General features: G+C 39.7%; 1 non-coding gene across 1 annotated transcript; it reads right to left on the reverse strand.

The window, feature by feature from the left end:
- Window positions 1-6,677: 6,677 nt before the first annotated feature.
- Window positions 6,678-6,814, reverse strand: LOC112438472 (small nucleolar RNA SNORA2/SNORA34 family). Its single transcript, XR_003026887.1, has one exon. It is a non-coding gene; the product is annotated as a small nucleolar RNA SNORA2/SNORA34 family (small nucleolar RNA).
- Window positions 6,815-21,675: the final 14,861 nt, after the last annotated feature.

Genomic DNA, 21,675 nt, shown 5'->3' on the forward strand with positions numbered 1-21,675 from the left:
AAGGACCGAGGGATATGTTCCTTATATCCCAAGGTATAAACAATCTGAAATAATAAAAATACAAGTAAAAATATAGAGTGGGGACTTCTCCTACTCTAAAGAACTTAACATGAGTAATAAAATATATAAATCTTTTAAATGCAAGGATAAATTTAAAAGTAAAATATATAATAGAAATATAAATGCAAGGAAGAAGAAAAAGACCATAAAAATGTCTATCATATCTGAAAAAGAAGAAAATAGAACTTATATAAATAAAAAATAAACAGATTGGAATTAAAAACTCAGTGGAAGAATTAACAGTAGACAAGACCACAGCCGAAGAGAGAATTAGAGAGTGGTAATTATAGACTGGAAGACCTTACACAGAATGCAGCACAAGGAGACAGAAGCTGGAAAATATGACAGAGAGGCTGAGGGGCTTGGAGGATAGAGTGAAACGCTTCAATGTCTGTAACCAAAGTTTTTTAAGAGGCAGTAACAGAGGAGAGGATGAGGCAATAACTGAAGAGACAATGAATGAGACATTCTTAGAATTGATGAAAGATAACCTCAAATTCCAAAACCCCAAAAGATCCCTAGTAAGACAGATAAATTGAGACACACACCCAGAGACACACACACACACACACATGCACACACACACCCCAAACACATTGTTAGAAAACTTCAGAATGCCAAAGACAAAGATGACATTAAAATTAACTGAAGAGAAAATAAAATTACCAATAAAGGAATGGAAATTAGATAGTTGACTTCTCAGCAACAAAAACATAAGAAGACAGAAGATTGTGGGAAAATATTTTTAATGTATTGAGAGAGTAACTCTCAAATAGAATTATTTACCCATTAAAATTATTGGTCAGAATATGTTACATTATGCTTTGGTAAAAAATTAACTCTGAAACCTCTGTGGCCTCTCATGTCAATCAACAATTAACTCTGAAACATTTCACGTTACACATCCAGCATGGGTTGTATGGAGCTCTGCTCACACCATTACTAGGGACTCAGGCTGAGAGAGGGCTGCCCTCTGTAGCTCCAACATCCAGTGCTGTAGGGACATGTGAGATCACTGCAGAAGGGAAAGGGGATGCGCAAGAGCACAGGTCCCAGCTGTCTTTGTCTAGTAGTGAAACTTATCACTTCTAGTCATAGTTCATTGGCCAGAATAAGTCACAAGGTCCCAAACTAACTGCAAGGGAGAGTGGGAAATATAGAGAATCACGTGGATATTCAGTAATACTGACTTTCTCTGCCATGACTATTTTTCAACATGGGGATGAAATAGAGGCTGTTTAGATAAACACTTAAAAAGTTTAACACTAAAAAACTCTTAATAATGGAACTTCTTAGCATGTCTTCAAACAGAAGGAAAATGATCTGAAAAGGAAAGTCTGAGATACAAAAAACACACTGAGTAAAGTAAAAGACAAACTGTTGGGTAAACATACTGCTGGTGAAAACCATATAAATAAACAATGAAGTGTAACTTGTGGGGTTCAGAAATAATAGCTGGTAAAGTGGAAGTGCTGATAGGCATTAAAACATTCTTAGCTCTTTGCGTATTTGGGAAGATTATAAAGATTGTAAATGTAGAGTTTACATTTATAGGTTTAAGTATCCATGTTCTGATTTCAAAGGAACTACTTAACAGAAGAGAAGTAAAGCCTATACCTTCAAAACTAGAGGGGGAAAGTTGGGACTTAAGAAATTTAATCTGCCGGGCGTCGCAGTGTCTCACACCCATAGTCCCAGCACTTTGAGAGGCCAAGGTGGGCGGATCACCTGAGGTCAAGAGTTCAAGACCAGCCTGGCCAACATTGTGAAGCCGCATCTCTATTAAAAATACAAAAAAAGTTAGCCGGGTATTATGGTGACGGGCGTGCCTCTAGTCTCAGTTACTCGGGAGGCTGAAACAGGAGAATTGTTTGAATCCAGGGGGCGGAGGTTGCAATGAGTGAGTCAAGATCACACCATTGCACCCTAGCCTGGACGACAAGAGAGAAACTCCATTTCGAAAAAAAAAAGAAAAAATTAATTTAATCAATTGAAAAGAGGCAAGAAGGAGAAAAAAGAAACAGGAAAGCCAGAGAAAAGAGAAAGTTAAAAAACTGATGACAGGAGTAAATTTATCAATGAAATAAACCCAGTTGAAAGGGAAGCTGTGAGATTGGATTAAAAAAACCAAAATCTATTGGATAAAAGAAACAAAATCTATGTTTGTGCTTTCTATAAGAGACATACCTAAGACATTGAGAAAGAATAGTTGAAAGTAAAAGAATAGAAAAATATATTTTAAGCAAATATTAAGAAAAAAGAGTTGGAATGTCTATATATATAAAATGTAAAATAGATTTTATGGCAAAAAAACCTTATGATAGACAAAAGAGATTATTTAATAATGATAAGAGGTTTAACTCCCCAGGTGGAAAAAATTCTAAAGTTTAAAACTTGATAACCTAACTTCAATAAGATAAAGGGGAATTTGACATACTTACAAGGAGATACTGTTGAATTCTCCACTATTGTGAGTCATTAAATATATATATCTCAATAATTGATAGGTAAAATGGAACAAAAGCATTAAGGATATGATTAATTTAAGCAATACAGAAAGCTAATCTACTGAACATATATATTTCTACACTCCAAATTAAGGTATACAAATTAGTTTTGGTTATGCAAGAAACACTACAATAATTTATCATGAATTAGGCTATAAATCAAGTCTCAACCACTTTTAAGAAACTCATCTTAAACACATTATATTTTTGACCACAATTCAATTAATAAAGATATCTTTAGCTAAAAGGTTATGTTTTAAAAATTTAGAAAATTCAGAAACTTTTGAATAACTCATCAATCAAGGAGTAAATCATAATGCAAAATAGAAAATGTTTAGGATCAAACAATAATAAAATCCACTTTACCAACTTCACTAAAACAAATGGTTAAAAGAGGCTTAGAGGGAATTTTAAGTCATAAATGCTTATACTAGAAACTGAGAAAGGCTGAATATTGCTGAGCTAAGCATTCATGAGAAATTATTTTAAAAAATAGAATTAATTTAAAGAGAGCAGAAGAAAGAAAATAATAAGGATAAGCCTAGAAATTAATGTAATAGAAAAAAGTATAAAATAAAAAAGATCAACAATGCCAAAATTAAGGTTTTCGAAGAAGTGAGTAAAATTCATTGATCTGGCCTGGTTGAACTAAAAGAAAGAAGAAAGAGGAAGGAGGAAGAGGCGGAAGAAGAAGACAAAGATGACAACAAAAATGTTAGGAATTTTAAAAATTCAGAGAAGTAAAAAAAATGGTAAACTAGTACAAACAACTTGGTATCACATTTGAAGATTTAGACAAAATGGTCAAATTATTAGAAAAAAAAGTAAGTTACCAAAACAAACTCGGGAAGAAATAGAAATTCAGAGTCATTGTAAAGTCCTTAAAGAAATTGGTTCACCAACTTTAAAATCTTACACAAAGACCTGGCCCAGGTGACTTTATAGGTGACTATTAATAAACACCTAAAAAACAGAATTCCAATGTAAGGCACGCTTGCAAAAACTTGAAACAAGGAAAAACACCCCAATAAAAAATATAATGGCCTCATTCCATGGAAAAAATATGTATTATATATAGCAAACTATAGAAGGATGATACAAGAGGTAAAAAATGACAAACCAACTTCACTCATGAATGTAGAAGCAAAACTGCAAAAAAGTATAAAAATGTAATCCAGCAATGCACAGAAGATAACATATTATGACTAAATACATTATTTAAACAAATTGAGTTTGCTCTCGGAACACAGGATGGTCTAACTTTAGAAAATCAAATGGATACAATTTGCTAAATTACAGATTAATAGAGAACAAACACATGCTAATATGAATGGTTGCAGATAAATTATTCTATACAACTTATTTTTTATCCATGTTAAAACAAGCAAACAAAAACTCTTAGGCAACTATGTAAATTAAAGCAAAGGAAGGATAAACACATAATTTAGCAGGGTGGATTGCCTGAGGAGGCAGGCTATACAGATTGTGGGGCATACATAGGAAGCTTCTGTGACACTGGCATTTGCTTACCACACAAGGCTCTTCATGTTCTGGCCCCTCACCATCCCTCTAGTGTCACATCCATCCAAACCTTTAAACCCATTCTTTATTTCCATTTGTATGGATCTTCCAAAACCACACGTAATGGCACTTCACACCTCCATGCCTTAGTACACGTTGCTTTCTCTTGGCCAGAAATGCTCTTCCTCCCTTCCCCTTTTAGCCAACTCCTACTCATCCTTCAAATTCTGGAACTTCATTTTACACCTTCCCTCAATATTGATTTAGAAACCTTCCCTTCTTCTGTAACATCCCATGCTTTCTTATGTCATGGCACTAATTGCACTACACCAAAACCTTCAGTTAGGTCTCCTCCTCTAGTAGTCTTTCATAATAGTAATGTGTTACTTATTGAGCATTCCAGGGAATTTACTTACATTATTTCTCATCCCCAATACAACTGTCAAAAGTACCTATCTTCAGCTACAATTTTAAGCTGAGGAAACTGAGGCTTAGAAAGTGAAGCAATAAATCCATGGCCCTGTAATTATAATGGCAGCATTACACTCGCATCTGTTTCTATAATGTCTTATTGACTCTGTCTCTCCACCACCAGGCACAGTGCCTGAGAGTTTCCTGGTTAGATGGATGTGGATGGATGCATTGTCTGGGTTGAAATAGATCCTAGTTTAGAAGACAAAAAAAAAAAAAAGCCAAATTTGAAGTCAGATGAAGACTTGTGCTCGAGTTCTGCCTCTACCTCTAGCTGCTAGGATAGGAGAGTTTCCAAACAGTTGAGCATGTTCAGATGTGATTAGTATGGCAAGTAGGCTTCCTGGGTTGGGGACGACTTTGTCACTACAGTCTGCAGATCAACAGAGAGGATAGAAAGAGAGTCTGAACTCAGAGGCAAGGCGCCTGTTGGTACAAGCTTTCTTTGCGGAAGAGCTATGTTGTCGCGCAATATTTATCTTAGATCCTTAGATGGTAAGATAATGATTTGCTATCTCTGGGTGCAGCTGTTACTAGAGAGATTGATTTGGGACTTGGTCTCAGTGCCGATTGCATACACATTGCCTGCCCTTTGGTTTGTGTCCAAGGCTTCTGTTTTCTGAAAATAGTACCTGATTCTGCCTCTGACTCAGTCCCTTTCTCCTCATATTCTCTCTGGTACATTAGTTCTAAGAAAATCAACTCATCTCTGATTGTTTGCTACATGCCTTTTTTTGTGTGTGTGAAATTTGTGAGTTATTACCAAGATATTTAAACTTTCTTTTATTAATTCCCGGAAGTTGGTGTCATGTGAATCAGTGGAAAGATACACACTTTCTTGTTGCCTCTCTAATGATTTACAAAGTCCTGGGGCATCCTTTACTCTGAATCTTTAAATAATGTAACATAATTCATCAAAACTATCCCCTTGGAATCCATTCCATTGCCATTTGGGGTGGGCTTCTGCCTCTGGATTAGCCTTCTTTTTTTTTTCTTTGAGATGGAGTTTCACTCTTGTTGCCCAGGCTGGAATGCAATGGTGTGATTTTGGCTCACTGCTCCCTAGGTTCAAACGATTCTCCTGCCTCAGCCTCCCAGGTAGCTGAGATTACAAGCGCCTGCCACCACACCCGGCTAATTTTTTGTATTTTTAGTACAGGTGGGGTTTCACCATGTTGGCCAGGCTGGTCTCAAACTCCAGACCTCAGGTGATCCACCCGCCTTGGTCTCCCAAAGTGCTGGGATTACAGACGTGAACCACTGCGCCCAGCCTGGATTAGCCTTCTTAACTTGCATTGACTTGCTAACCCCCTCTTTGCTTCCTCTCCAGGCACTCCTCTCCTTTAGTATCTCCCTTTTAAGTGACTGTTTAATGGGGCTTTTCTGCAGCCCACATAACTGGAAGTGGTGATGCTGCACATTCTGAGCACCTGCTAAGCCTCCCTCTAAATTCTAGACAGTTGATGCCAAGTCTCCATTCAGTACCTTGAGTAGGATTCTGCACTCCTCACCCCTAGACTGTGAGGATTCAACATGAATGATTGCTTTTTTAACCCTTTTTGTATTTTTATTGACTGGTTAGACTTTGGGCATTTAATTCCCTGTGATGCAAACTCTCTCAGTTGTGCATACTTAGGTCTGTCCATATCTCACTGAATTACTGACTCAGTCAATATAGTTTTGGTTGGCTTAACCATGGAACCTGTTCTGTTTGCTATCTCTAACTATCTTTTCTCCCTAACAAGGAAACCAGGAAGTTGGGGGCAGGCAAGTATCTGGTACATTCAGTGACTAACTTTCTTCTCTTTCCTTTTTTAATTTAGTATTTTATTATGAAAGTAATACATGCTCATCATCAGTAAATGGTTCAGAATTGGGGGATTTCCCAATCCCATCTCCTGCCAGCAGTGTGTTAAGTATTCTTCCAGTTGTTCTCTAGTCATTTACTAAAAACAAAATAAGATGAAATAAAATAAGGCAACATAAAAATCACACAAAACACACTATATACACAAATAGAATACTACCAAAAACACTATTGTGTAATTTGACCTTTTTCATTTAATAATTATTGTGATCATTTTCTATATCAGTATATTTGTCCATTATTTTTTTTCCAGATGTTTATTTCTAATGAATTGGACATTACATTTCCAAAGTTATAAGATGTCCAACAGACCATGAAAAGACAATTATTTAGTCTCCTGCTTGAAACCAACAGCTTCAGCAAACTGCTGGCCTTGAATCAGGACCAACCATTCTTTTTAATACATACGGAATACTTTTACTAGCACATTCTGGCTTCAAGGTATAGCAACCCAACTCATATACTACTTTAAGCAAAAAAGATAATTTATTGGTTCACAAGAGTAGGAGGAAGAGATGTGGGGTTGACCTTGGAAGGTATCAGTCCAGGGACCCAGTGGTGTCATGGGGATGCCCTTTCTTTCCATTTCCAGATTGGTACTAATGATTTGTTTGGTTTCCTTCTTTTCTACAGCAAAGCATACTTATTTCATGCAATAGGGACAGAGGGTCACTCCTGCTGATATCTTCTTTTGCATCATCTCACATCTACCTACCTACTGGTTGGATGATCCTAAGCTAATTACCTCACTCCTCTAAACTGCAGCTGTCACATAAGCAGGTATTCTTGGGCTCTCTCCCCTTAGCTCTTTCTTGTGGTCCAGCCAGAATCATGCCAGGTGTGGAAACTGGAAGTCTAGAAAGAAAAGTTTCCCACTGCTCTGATGCAGGTCCTCCTCCTGGGTGAGGAAAACAACCATATCCTTGAACCTAGGGCAGCACCTTGGTGTCCATCTCCTCTTGCCTGTGCCTGGTCTTGGGATATTGGTGCTGGGCCTTCATTTTATTGGGTGCACCTTTGAGAGTAGATGAAGAGCTACCAAATTATAAATCCCTGATTGGGTGTCTCTCTCAATAATGAACAGCTTAGAAACCCTTCTACCTTGTTTCTGAGGCCAAGGCTACTCTTCTCACAGGAGTTTCCAGAGTTATGTTTCATTCTTATAAAATTATGCTTCAGAAGCCATAATACATGGGTGCCCACTGGTGAGGATTTCTTAAGATAAAGATCCTGGGCTCTACCCCTTGAGACTGAATCAGTAGGTCTGGGGTAAGGCCCAGAATTTATACTTTAAAAAAGTAACACACCAACTTTCAGTTCCAGTCTGGCATGTAAGAAGCTTGGAAGTTGTCACTCAGCCCTAACAACAAGTAAAAAGCTGAATAAGCCAGGTGCAGCGACTCTCATCTGTAATCCCAGCACTTGGGGAGGTTGAGGCGGTTCCAATCACTTGAGCCTAGGAGTTCAAGACAAGCCTGGGAAACATGGTGAAACCCCATCTCTACAAAAAAATACAAAAATTAGCCTGGTATGGTGGCGCACACCTGTAGTCACAGCAACTTCGGAGGCTGAAGTGGAAGGATCACTTGAGCCCAGGAGTTGGAAGTTACAGTGAGCCATGATAGTGCCACTGCACTCCAGCCTGGGTGAGAGGGTAAGACTCTGCAACAACTCTTTTTAGATCTCTAAGAGAGGTTAGATTATAGGGCAAACTGCTGTCCCCCAAATTGGAGAGACCAACAGGGGGATACAGAGAATCATAACTCTGTGAGCAGGAAACCATGAGTAGTAACCTCTGCAGCAACCAGTGCCCATGTAGGAAAATCTTAACTGTAATTGATGAATTGCTGGAGGCTGAGTGTGGGCAAGTCAAAAACTCCAGGGGGACTCAGTCATTAGGAGACCCCCATATTTTTGTGTTTTACCTTTAGAAGCTCTACCACACCCCCACAGTGAATATTGGAGAAAAATCCTGTCATGCTTCTGCCAGGGGAAGGGGAAAAGAACTATTTAAAAATACACCAGAACACTCTGTTCTTCTGAACGTGGTCTGCTCTTAGGAGGAACTGCTTAGCCAGAGCCTAACCTTCAGGGGTTTTACCAACGCCTAACTGACCTGGAAGAAGGGAAACACCCAATTCTAAGTCAACTAGGAATAGAGGGAAATTTCCTCAACTTGATAAAGAATATCTGAAGAAAAAAAACCAAAAAAACCCCAAACACCCTACAGTTAACATCATACTTAATGATGAGAAACTTGAAGCTTTCCCATAAAACCAGGAGCAAGGCAAAATGTTTCCTCTCTCCACTGCTTCTGAAGAGCAGATGAAAAATTCTAGATAATACAGCAAGAAAGAAAAAAGAAATAAAAGGTACAGATTGGGAGGGAAATAACAAAACTGTCTTTGTTTGCAGATGACATGATTGTCTATGAAGAAAACCTGAAAAAAATTGGCAGAAAAGTCTCCTGGAGCTAATAAGTAATTATGGGAAGGTTGAGGAATACTAGGTTAATATACAAAAGTCAATTGTTCTCCAATATACCAGTATCTTAGTCTGTTTTATGCTTCTACAACAGAATACCCAAGACTAGGTAATTTATAAAGAACAGAAATTTATTTCTTACAGTTCTGGAGGCTGAGAAGTCCAAGGTTGAGGGGCTTACATCTGGTGAGGTCCTTCATGTTGTGTCATCCCATGGTTGAAGGCAGAAGGGCAAGAGAGCATGTATATAGAAGGAAAAGGAAGGAGAGGGCAGGGGGGAGGGAAGGAGGAGGAGGTGGGAGGGAAGGAGGAGGGAGGGGGAGGGAAAGGGAGGGGAGGGGAGCCAAATTCATTGTTTTATTAGGAACCCTCTCCCACAATAAGCATGAATCCATTCATTAGAACAGAGCCCTTCATGTCCTAATCACCTCTTATAGATCCCACCTCTCAGCACTGTTGCAATGGGGATTAAATTTCTCTTCATGATATATTCAATCCATGACAACCAGCAATGAACAAATGAAATTTGAAATAAAAAAAAGTATTTCCCCAAAATAAAATATGTATAAATCTACCAAAATATATACAAGATCCATGTGAGAAACACTGAAAAACTTTAATGAAAGATATCAAAGAGGAACTAAACAAATGGAAAAATACTACGTGTTCGTGGATGGGAAGATTCAATATTGTCAAGATGTCAGCTGTTGCCAACTTGATCTATAGATTCAATGTAATCAAAATTAAAATCCCAGCGAGCCATTTTGTGGAGATTAACAGGTTGATTCTAAAGTTCATCTGCAGAGACAAAAGACCCAGAAGTGCCAACACAACATTGAAGAAGAATAAAGTTGGAGGACTGACACTATCTGACTTCAATAATTAATATAAAGCTACAGTCATCTAGACAGTGTGGTATTGGTAAAAGAATAGACAAATAGATCAGTGGAACAGAATAGAGAGCTCAGAGATAAACCCTGCAGATAGTGTATGTCAAAGGAGCAAAGGCAATACAATGGAACAAAGAGTCTTCAACAAATGATCCCAGAACAACTGGACATCACATACACACAAAAAATGAGTAAGACACGATCCTTACTTTCTTCACAGAAATTAACTCAAAATGGATCGCAGACCTAAATGTAAAATGTAAAAGTGTAACACTCCTAGAATGTAATAACACAGGAGAAAATCTAGATGAGTATGGGTATAGTGATGACTCTTTAGATACAACACCAAAGACATAATCCATGAAAGAAATAATTGATAAACCAGACTTCACTAAAATTAAAAAACTTCAGCTTTACAAAAGACAATGTCAAGATAATGAGAAGATAATCCAAAGACTGGGAGAAAATATTTGCAAAAGACACTTCTGATAATGGACTGTTTTCCAAAATACAAAAAAAAAAAAAACAAAAACAAAAACAAAAGAAAACCTCTTAAAACTCAGCAATAAGAAAACAAACAACCCAATTTAAAAAATGGGCCAAAGATCTTAATAGACACCTTACTAAAGAAGATATGCACATGGCAAATAAGCATATGAAGAGATGTTCCATATCATATGTCATCAGGGAAATGCAAATTAAAGCAACAATGAAGTACCACTACATACATATTAGACTGGTCCAAATCTGGAACACTGACAACACCAATTGGTGGTAAAGATGTGGAGCAACAGCAGCTCTCATTCATTGCTGGTGGGAATGCAAATTATACAGCCACTTTGGAAGATAGTTTTGTAGTTTCTTACAAAATAAACATTCTCTTACTATATAATCCAGCAATCATGCTCTTTTGGTATTATGTCCACACATAAACACGCATATGGATGTTTATGGCAGCTTTATTCAAAATTGCCAACACTTGGAAGCAACTGAGATGTCCTTCGGTAGGTGAATGGATAAATAAACTGTGGTACATCCAGACAAGGGAATATTATTCAGCACTAAAGAGAAATGAGCTATCACATCATGAAAAGACATGGAGGAAACTTACATGTATATTATTAAGCGAAAGAAGCCAGTCTCAAAAGGCTACATACTGTAGGGTTCCAAGTATCTGAGATCCCGAAAAAGGTAGAACTACTGAGACAGTAAAATGATCAGTGGTTGCCAGGGCTAAAGAGGAAAAGGGAGATGAATAGGTGGAGCACAGAGGATTTTTAGAGCAGTAAAACTATTCTATATGATACTATAATGGTGGATACAGGTCATTATGAATTTGTTCAGACTCAGAGAATGTACAACACAAAGTGAACCCTAATGCAAACTATAGTCTTTGGGTGATAATACTGTGTCAATATAGTTTCATCAATTGTAACAAATGTACCACTGTGGTGAAGATGTTAAAATTGGGGGATGTTGAAAATGCCTGTGTCAGCACTGGGAATATATGAGAAATCTCTACCTTCTGCTCAGTTTTGTTGCAAACCTAAAACTGCTCTAAAAAAATTAAATCTACTTTTTTTAAAAAAGCAACACACCTGATTTTATAACTAACCAGGTTGGGAAGGGCAAACATATAAATCTTCTGGATAGTCCTCTTTGTTTAACTTCACCTTTCTAAAGAGCAGCAGCTGGGTAGGTGTTGGCTGCTTTTCCTGCTATGTAAATGACAGGCCCTGGCCAGGAATGCTTAACAGACAGGTGTGTCCCAGCCTCTCCCCTACTTTTACCCGTCAGTTGTTTTTATTCCTAGGCTAGGTCTAAGGTGGAAAGCTTTTCCTAAGTAGGGGGTTGTGTTGGTCTTAAGGCTTATCTAACTTGGACATAGCCTCTTTAAGGAAAAAAAAAATCAATGTATGAATATAAAATTAAGTACAAAGGCCCTCAGAAGAGGTCTGTAAAAATGAGGATTCTAAAGCTTAAGCTTTATTACTTTCACAGCAGATTTACCTCTGTACAACTTTCTCATTTTGGAGCAAATCAAAAGACTGTTTTACAAATTGTCTATGTTTTCAATATATATTAGTTAAACTGAATTTTTGAAATAAAAAGAAGAAAAAAACCCCATAGAAATGGATCATTTTGGCTGAGAACTGCAAAAACTCTGGGCACAAACATGTTATTCACCCTCTCTTGAGAGACTTAGCCATACTTTAGCATGGCTTTTAGCAGCCTGAGCCTTGTCTCTGGGAAGACTCAAACACTTTTTGAGTTCCTCTCCGGAAGAGTTCAGTCCCTAACCTCCCTTTCTTGCAGCATTTACTAAAAAGGGCTGGCAATTGTGAATCTTTCCTCTGTCCCTTCCAGATGTGTATGCATCTCCTGCAACTCAGGAGTGTCTTTCTCAAGGACTTGAAAGCCATTCCTTTGAAATATAATCCTCAGGAAGGATAGGGCCTCTGTCTCAGTCTCTGTGGGAGGATAGCAGCCTAACTTCAATAACTGCCAGCAAGCATTCACAGTTGGCTTAACTGTATTTGCATTGACCAACCTTTTGTAATTTTTCACTTCCCTGATTCCACTGAGCCTCTGCTCACGCCTCTCCTACTCTCTCATTCTCCTTTAAAAACACCCAGTCACCTCTGCAAATCTGAATGGAGCTCAGCCCTTTCCCTTGTTGTCAGTAGCTACTGAACAAAATCAGTTTTCACTGTTTTAACTAACATCTGGGTTTGTTTATCTTTTACATGCCCCGGAAGAGTCTGAGGCTGAGTTCTTAACCACAGCCCAGTGGCACAGGCTTCGTTTGTGGGTGACTTTACTCATTATCCCCTGTATACTCTGAAATTGTAGAAAGAGCAACATAATCCCTTTATAAACACCTTCCCATCACCTTTCTGACCCTGTCTCCTACCACTTTCCTCCTTGCTTGCTCCTCTGCAACTATGCTGGCTTCCTTGTCCTTCCTGGAACAGACCTGGCACGTTCTTGCCTCTGCATTTTGCAGAGAAGTATATATGGGCTTGGAAAATTTAAATGTTGTGACCAAGTGATTAAAACTTGAGAAACGCTTCATAATGTTTTTTCCCACTGACTTCATTCTCAACACCCTACTTCCTCTCATGATCTATTCAGTCAGTCAGGAGACCCTGTTGGCTCCACCTTTGAAATGTGTTCTGAGTTCCACCACTTGTCCCACCTCCACTGTTGCAATGAAGGTGGGACCACTACCACTTCTTGCCTGCATGACTACTGGAGCCTCCCATCTTGTCTCCCTGCTTCTTCCCTTGTCCCTGTAGTCTATCTCAACACAGCAACCAACGTGGTCCTTTTAAAATACAAGTTAGGGCCGGGCGCGGTGGCTCACGCCTGTAATCCCAGCACTTTGGGAAGCTGAGGCGGGCGGATCACGAGGTCAGGAGATAGAGACCATCCTGGCTAACACAGTGAAACCCCGTCTCTACTAAAAATACAAAAAAATTAGCCGGGCGTGGTGGCTGGGACTCCTGAGTAGTCCCAGCTACTCAGGAGGCTGAGGCAGGAGAATGGCGTGAACCTGGGAGGCGGAGCCTGCAGTGAGCCGAGATCGCGCCACTGCACTCCAGCCTGGGCGACAGAGCGAGACTCCATCTCAAAAAAAAAAAAAAACAAGTTAGATCATGTTGCTACTCTGCTCAAAACCCTCTGATTGCTTTGTGTTTCCTCCAAGGTAAAAAACTTTGAAAGACCTTACAAAAGCCTATCAAGCTCTACAGTAATGCTGTCCAAGGCAGTCACAACAGGCCACATGTGGCTATAGAGCACATGAGATGGGGCCAGTTGGAATTGAGATGCAAAATACACACCGGACTTTGAAAACTTAGTTTGAAATAATGTGAAATAAGTAAGAATGTAAAAATCTCATTAATAATTTTCATAGTAATTATATATGGAAATTATAATATTTTTGATACATTGGATAAATAAAATATATTATTAAAATCAATTTTACTTGTTTCTTTTTACTTTTTCACTGTGGCTACTAGAAAATTAAAAGTTACATATCTGGTTCATGTTTGTGGCTTGAATTATATTTCCATTGGACAGAGCTGGTCTATAGTAACTGATCCCTCCCTAAAACCGCTCCTGATCTTATCTCCTGCTCACTTCTGTTGCTGCCACATTGGCCTCCTTACCATTCCTTGAGCATCCAAGCACACGAGACATGCTCCTACCTCAGGGCCTTCACACTTGCTATTTCCACTCCTAGAAAACCTTCCCCTGTTATCTGGATGTTTCTTCATCTTCCCTAGACTTTATTCAAACTTTACCTTCTCAGTGATACCTTCCTGAGAGCCTACTGAAAACTGAATTCCTCACCCACCTCCACTCTCATATCCACTACCCCTTTCCCTGTTTTACTTTTCTCCATAGCATTGTCACCATGTAACATACTGTATATCTTTCTTATTTATTTTATTTATTGTCTAACTTCCCCTGTAGAATCCACCAGGCAGGGAGTTTTGTTTAAAGTTGTGCTCCCGAAATCTAGAACTGTACCTGGTATGTAGTAGATGTTCAATAACTTTGTGGAATGAATTACTGAATGAATCTTAATCAACCACTTCATTATGCAGGTGAAGGAACTGAGAATAAGTGGCTTTCCCAGGGTCTCACAGCTTTTTTAGGGGCAGAGTGGATGTACCCTCAGTAAGATCAGATGCCACCATCTAGAACCCAGCCCTTTACCTATATTTGAATTTCTTTACTGGACTCTGTGCACATTTTTATGCCTCTTTTAAACTTTGCACTCAAGGAAATAGACTTACTCTAGAAATAATCTACTCAGTCACACCCAGGGGATGACCTCCAACATTCTTTCTTGCTCCAAGGATATGCCTTTGATATTTTTTCTCCCTAGGCAGGAATTCTGGGTCTGTCTGGATCACAGGAAACTAATTATTTCACCAGGGAAAAAAATTTGCTTGAAGGAAGCCATTACATTTGATTGTATAATAAATAAAATATTTAAACTATAGCCTGAAGGATTTAAATAGTTCATTTATTCGACAAAAAGACACATTTTTATTGAGCACTTTGGCATGTTGATATATGCCAGGCATTGCTTTAGGTGCTGGGAATAAACAGAGAGATGTGACAGTCTCTCAGGAGCGAACAGTCTAGTGTGTATGTGTGGGGAAGGAGGGTAAGCAAACAATTACAGGGTGCATTAGTTTCCTATTGCTGCTGTGACAAATTACCACAAGCTTAGTGGCTTAAAACAATGCATATTTATTCTCTTACAGTTCTGGAAGTTAGAAATCCAAAATGGATCTTATTCTGCTAAAAATCAAGGTGTCAGGAGTCTGTCCCTTACGTAAGCATTATGGGAGCATCTGTTTTCTTGTCCTTTTCAGCTTCTAGAGGCTGCCTGTATTCTTGGCTCATAGCCCTTCCTCCATCATTAAAGGACATCTCTTCAATCTCTGCTTCCATCCTCACTGGCCTTCCACTCTCACTCTGACTCCTCCTGGGTCACTCAAGATCTTTGACTTAAATGTATATAGCTATATATTTATTAATATATTTATTTATATTTAATATATTTTCATGATCTATATTTTAATTGACAGAAAATAATTATCTATATTTCTGAGGTACAATGTGATGTTTTGATATATGTATACATTGTGGAATGATTGTATCAAGCTAATTAACATATCCATCATTTCACACATAATCATGCATTGCTTAACAAGTGGGATACATTCTGAGAAATGGTATGGCCTATTGCTCCTAGGCTACAAACCTGTTCAGCTGGTTACTGTACTGAATATTGCAGGCAGTTGTAACACAAGCTAGGTATTTATATGTCTAAACATACGTAAACATAGAAAAGGTATAGTAAAAATACAGTATTATAATCTTATGGGACCACAGTCATCCATCATGGGCTGAAACATTGTGTTTGTGGATGACTCTGCTTATTCTTTTTGTGTAATGAGAACATTTAAAATCTATTCTTTTAGCAATTTTGAAATATACAACTTATGATTATTAACCATAGCCACACTGCTGTGCAATAAATTCAAGATCCTTAACTTAATCACATCTACAAATTCCCTTTTGTCACTTAAAGGAACTTTACCATTCACAGGTTTGGGGATCAGCATGTGGATATTTTGGTGGGGGTAGGGGGGTGGGTGGATGGCATTACTCCATCACAAGACAATGTGACAAGTGCTACAGTTGAGGTAAATATTAGATGCTATGTAAACAAAAATGACAGATCAGAGAGGATATTGAGGAGAAGCAAGGTAGTTTTGTAGAGCAAGTGGCTGCTCAGCTGAGGCTTGCATGGTGCAGTGAATGGTACCATTCTTAAAGGAGTACACGAGAAAAATGAAGTGTAAATGAAGATGAGATTTGCATTCATTGTCTATTGCTAGGTCACAGATTACTGCCCAAACTTAGCAGCTTAAAACAATAAATGTTTAAGAGTTCATCATTTCTGAGGGTCATCAATCTTAACCATCTGATCCTGCCCTATGGTCAATCATGAGATTGCAGCCAAGTTGTTGGCTGGGGCTGCAGTCATCTGAAGGGGCTGAAGAAGCAGTATCTAAGCTCACTCACGTGACTGCTGCAGAAGGCTTCAGTGCCTCACCACATGGGCCTCTCCATAAAGTTGCTTATAGGACACAGCATGGCATTTGGCTTCCCAGAGAGTGAGTAATTGAAGAGAAAGAATCAAAGACAGAAGCCACAGTTATTTATAACCTAATCTCAGAACTGACATATCCTCACTTCTGCCATGCTGTTGGTCATACAGACCAACCCTGGTACAATATGGAGGTGGGAGAGGACCACAAAAAGGGTGAACTCCAGGAGCAGGGATCACTAGGGCCATCTTGGAGTCTGGCTACCACACTATTCTTGGGATTACAAACAGTTTCCCATTATTGACATGTAGGCAACCAGGAAAGATTGGTGGGGGTGAGGTTGGTGGGGGTGAGGTTGGTAGGGGTGAGGTTGGCATGGGAAGGAAGGGCTAGAACATGTGGAGCCTGTACACTTGCCCAAGAGTTTGTAGATAATTATTTTCTTGATAGGGAGGGATTGCAGGGGCTTAGTCACGGTAGTAACGTGACCAAGTTGCTTTTTAGAATGATCACTGCAGTAAGAGTGTATGGAAGGAGGTGGTGCAGAAGGCAAAGAGATTAGAGAGAAAGAACCACTAAGAAGCTATTGCAATAGCGCAGGAGAGAGAAGAAGAGAGGCCTGATATAAGGCAGTAGTGGTCAAGGAGTGGTGAGGATGATGGCTTTAGGGCACATTCAGGAAGTGGAATGGTTCATGGTTCAGGAGGGAGAGTTAGGGAGGCCATAGGGCGCTCTTAAGTTGCTTGTTTGCAGGAGGGATTGGTAACATTAAATGAATATAGAAAGAAGGGCAAGGTCCACATGAGGTGAACAAAAGTTAAGATACCTAATTTGAATACATTGTGCCTATAGGGCATTCAGGAATAGAGATAACTAATGAGTAGTTTGAGTGGAATAAATTTAGTTTAGACTAACAACAGCAAGAGCTTCTCAGCATTTGTCAAGAGACTGTGTGCACTCGGGCCAGAGAAGAGCTCTTCTCGCTGTGTTAGTGTGATGTCTGAGCCTAAGCTGAACAGCATTTTCTAGACACCATCTTTATGTTTTTATCATCCTTATAACTACCATTGATTAAGTGTCTGCTGCATAGCGCACTCTGTGCTTCACACATTGCATGCCCTTTCATTTCATTTCATCTTCCCACTAACCCAGTGAGTCGTGTAATGTTATTTCTTTTTTACAGGGGAAGAAACTGAAGAAGGTTCTACTGCTAGCCCCATTTTACAGATGAGAAAGCAGGCTTACTTCATGTCAATAACATTGCTCAGGGCTATACAGGGAATCAGTATGCAGCTCTCAGGTCTAGATCTTCCTACTCTAGACCAAGCTTGTCCAACCTGCAGCCTGTGGGCCACATACAGCCCAGGACAGCTTTGAATGTGGCCCAGCACACATTTGTAAACTTTCTTAAAATGTTATATTTTTTGCAATTTGTTTTCTTAGCTCATCAGCTATCATTAGTGTTAGTGTATTTTACGTGTGGCCCAAGAAAATTTTTCTTCCACTGTGGCCCAAGGAAGCCAAAAGATTGGAAACGCCTGCCTAGGTCCTATTCCTTTAATTGAGCAGCCACCTATCGTATGCTTTGTAGAATTAGAGAAACTTTCCAGCATGGTTTGGGTGGAGTGATGGTTTATGATCTGATGTGTGAGAGATAGCAAATAGAAAGCAGGAACAAGGTCATGAATCCACATATGCAGTGGTGTGAAAAAAGGGTCAAATGCCCTCTTGCTGGTAAATATAGATGTCTACATATTGGCAATGTTTTCAATCTTTTTCCTAAAACTCTCTTCTTGTTTTTGCTATTTCTGAAGAAATGTGAGGAAATGCTTTCATTCACTTAAAAAAATAGCAAACTGTTCATTTTCTTGTCACAGAAAAATGCCAGCATCTTGCATTAGCAAGATGGCTTTTGAAGCTTAAGATTGATGCAAAGGGGGTTTTACCACAGCAGCATTTTTCATTAGAAGGGATAAAAGGGAGGGGAGAGATGAAAGATGTCAACAGATCCTGTCTTTTTTTTTAGGGAAGGTTCCCACAACAGCAGATAGACTGGTCTAGAAATAGCTACCCGTCATTACTTTATATATATATATACACCTCTATTTCTTAAAAAAGTTCCCATATCCGAGGTTCTACTGTGGAATTTAAGAGACGATAAAGGGAATAATAGTCATGCACGCTTCATAAATGGCTCCCAGATTATTCACTGTCCTAAAGAAGATGCAGGCTCTGGACTGCAGACTTCCTGTAGGTCAGAGTATGAAAGCACAGGGTCCCACTGAGGCAAGAGCAGCTTTACAGCTTCTCTGCAGTTGTCTAGAATTTCCCAGAGAAAGCAAAAGATGAGGCTAAATGTAGACTTTCACCTTGAAAAGCTGTAAAGGTAATAAAAACAGGGCATAGTGGGTTGGTTTGCAAGACTCCCACTTCACATTTTATGTGCGTTTCCAAGCAACAGAGCTTCCTAAAACTAGAGAAGTGAGGACGTGAGTGATGAGCACAGTAGGCTCAGCCACTGGCTGCACCAGATAACTTTGGACACAAGAGAACTCCTTGCTTCATCTCTGTCCATTGTGGAGTCAGCTCCATCCCTGACTCACTCCTCCTGCCCACCATCTTTCCTCCTCATCTCCACCCCACTATCCTCAGAGCCTTGGGAATCCCTGCACACATTAGCTGTCTAATCAGTACTCATTTTGTTTCCTTCTTTTATTTTTTTTAGACAGAGTCTCACTCTGTCGCCCAGGCTGGAGTGCAGTGGCGCGACCTCGCCTCACTTGAATCCAGGTTCAAGTGATTCTCCTCCCGAGTAGCTGGGATTACAAGCACGCACCACCATGCCCAGCTGTTTTTGTATTTTTAGTAGAGGCAGGGTTTCACCATGTTGGCCAGGCTCGTCTCGAACTCCTGACCTCGGGTGATCCACCCACCTCCGTCTCCCAAAGTGCTTTACAGGCGTGAGCCACTGCGCCTGGCCCAATCAGTACTCATTTTCTGGCTTTCACTGATATCTTTCTATGTTGATTTATCCAGGAACCATCTAATGTTTCCTTAGGTATTTGTTGGTTAGGTAAATGAAGCAGCTCAGTATTTGGGGGAGTCCTAAGTTTGGGATGAGGTGTTATTCAACTTTTGGGACACAACTCTTCTTATTGCATGTATCCTGTGGGCCATAACAGAATTTCTGGTTCTGGCTTTACGTTTCAAGGCATTAGCACTACATTAAAGTTAACTTAAAAAATGCATCGACTGAGTTTTCTTTCTCAACTAATTTTAACACATAATGTTTTTTATTTCTTTAACTTTTCCATTCAGTGAAATGCACATTAAATGAAAGAAATAAAATTATGAAACTTCTGTAGTCTAGGCTTATAATTAATAAGATGCTTAGGTGCCTGTCAATATACTTGTTTGTAGTAACATCACAAAAACATATTATACAACTTCCTGCAAATGGGCTAAGGATAGCAAAGACTGTGGAAAAACTGCCTAACTGGAAATGAATCTTCGTCGCAGAAGGCCCACAATAATAAAGTCAAATGCTGAATATATGAAGATTTATATGACATGCCAGCACATTATTACTACATATTCTATTAATTACCAGTTAGCCATAAGAAATCAGCTCAGGGGTAGAAGGAAGTCAGTTCGTGGACAAATTCAGCCTTCAGTCTGAAATTCTTCCACTGCCATAATCACTGAAACCTTCAAGGTTCTGAATGGCCAGCACCTACTAAACATTAGGATTAGCTCCTTAGCAAATATTGGTTTGACAAGACCTTCGGAATAATTTTCTATTTGCACAACTTGTCCAACTTTTCTGTAATTGCCTTTTTAATTCTACTATTTTTAACTTTGCTTGTGAAGAAGTCATTTTATGATATTAGTGAAATGGATATTGTCTGAGAGGTTTTCAGATAACTGAATTTCCTAAGTGTATTTCAGAGTGGAATCTGTGATGTGTCTGGAATTCGCCCCCTTGTTAGGGACATCTCTGGCCCAGGGAGAGGAAGCACCCCACACCCACGGATGGCGGGATACTCAGGCTGGTGCTCTGTGATTCTGAGGTCCACATAGAAGCAGCCATAGGAACCCCAGCACCTCATTTGGACTCTACTTCCTCTAGTTTAAGTCTTATCTTCTCCCTCCAATTTATCATTTCATTAGTTCTTCCCATTTAGTAACTCTATTCCAACTAATAGACTTCCTCCTTCTTCCTTATCCTTTTACCTTCTTCCATATCCCTTGCCTGTTTGTCTCCTATTCTTTTATCTGATGCTTCTTTCAGACACCGTTCTTGGTAACTGACATGTCCTGCTTAGTCCCAGACCTCTCCTGCAATATGCCCCTGCGAGCACTGCTGCAGTGGGTTCCTGGCCCTGTTGCTGTGAGGCCCACCCCTGTGTTTCAGGGAGATCTCAGCCAGCTCCTGGGTTTCTTGCTCTGGTTGGAGGAATTTCTGGCTCTCCAGGTGACCTGGGTCCCAAGTGAGACATAGCATGTATGATAAGTGGAGTTCTACCTGAGCAGCGAGGCCCAAACAAAGCACCCCCATGGAGGAGGGTGTTCCCTGCTCAGAAAATATGAGGTCTTACCTGTCTATATCTGTGTGCTATACCTGTGATCCAGATGTTATGATGTACCACATGGATGCAAGGATATACAGTGTGGTCCAGATGTGCACCCAGCCAGTTACCAGTCCTCTGAGCCTTGGTGGGGAGCCCACATCCCCAGAAATAACATTGAAGTCTCAAGCTTGTCATGTGTATTCCCCTTTACTGCACAGGTCTTTTCTTTTTCCTTTTTTTGGCAGAGTCTCACTCTGTCGCCCAGGCTGCAGTGCAGTGGCACGATCTCAGCTCACTGCAACCTCTGCCTCCCAGGTTCAAGTGATTCTCTTGCCTCAGCCTCCGGAGTAGCTGGGATTACAGGTGTGTGTCACAATACCCAGCTAATTTTTGTATTTTAGTAGAGATGGTGTTCTCCATGTTGAACTCCTGAGCTCAGGTGGTCCACCCACCTTGGCCTCCCAAAGTGCTGGGATTACAGGCATGAGCCACTGTCTCTGGCCTGCACAGGTCCTTTTAATCCTCCTGGGATTTGACTGCTTATGGGTGGAATCATAATCTATTCTTGGATAACATAGTAATCTACTGCTTAGATGTGGGCTCATGTGAGCCCTTGTTCATATGCCTCCTTTGTTGTCATGGACACAACATTGTCAAACCCAA

Source organism: Pan paniscus, chromosome 1, assembly GCF_029289425.2.
Source record: "Pan paniscus chromosome 1, NHGRI_mPanPan1-v2.0_pri, whole genome shotgun sequence".
In the NCBI taxonomy this organism is placed as follows: Eukaryota; Metazoa; Chordata; class Mammalia; order Primates; family Hominidae; genus Pan; species Pan paniscus.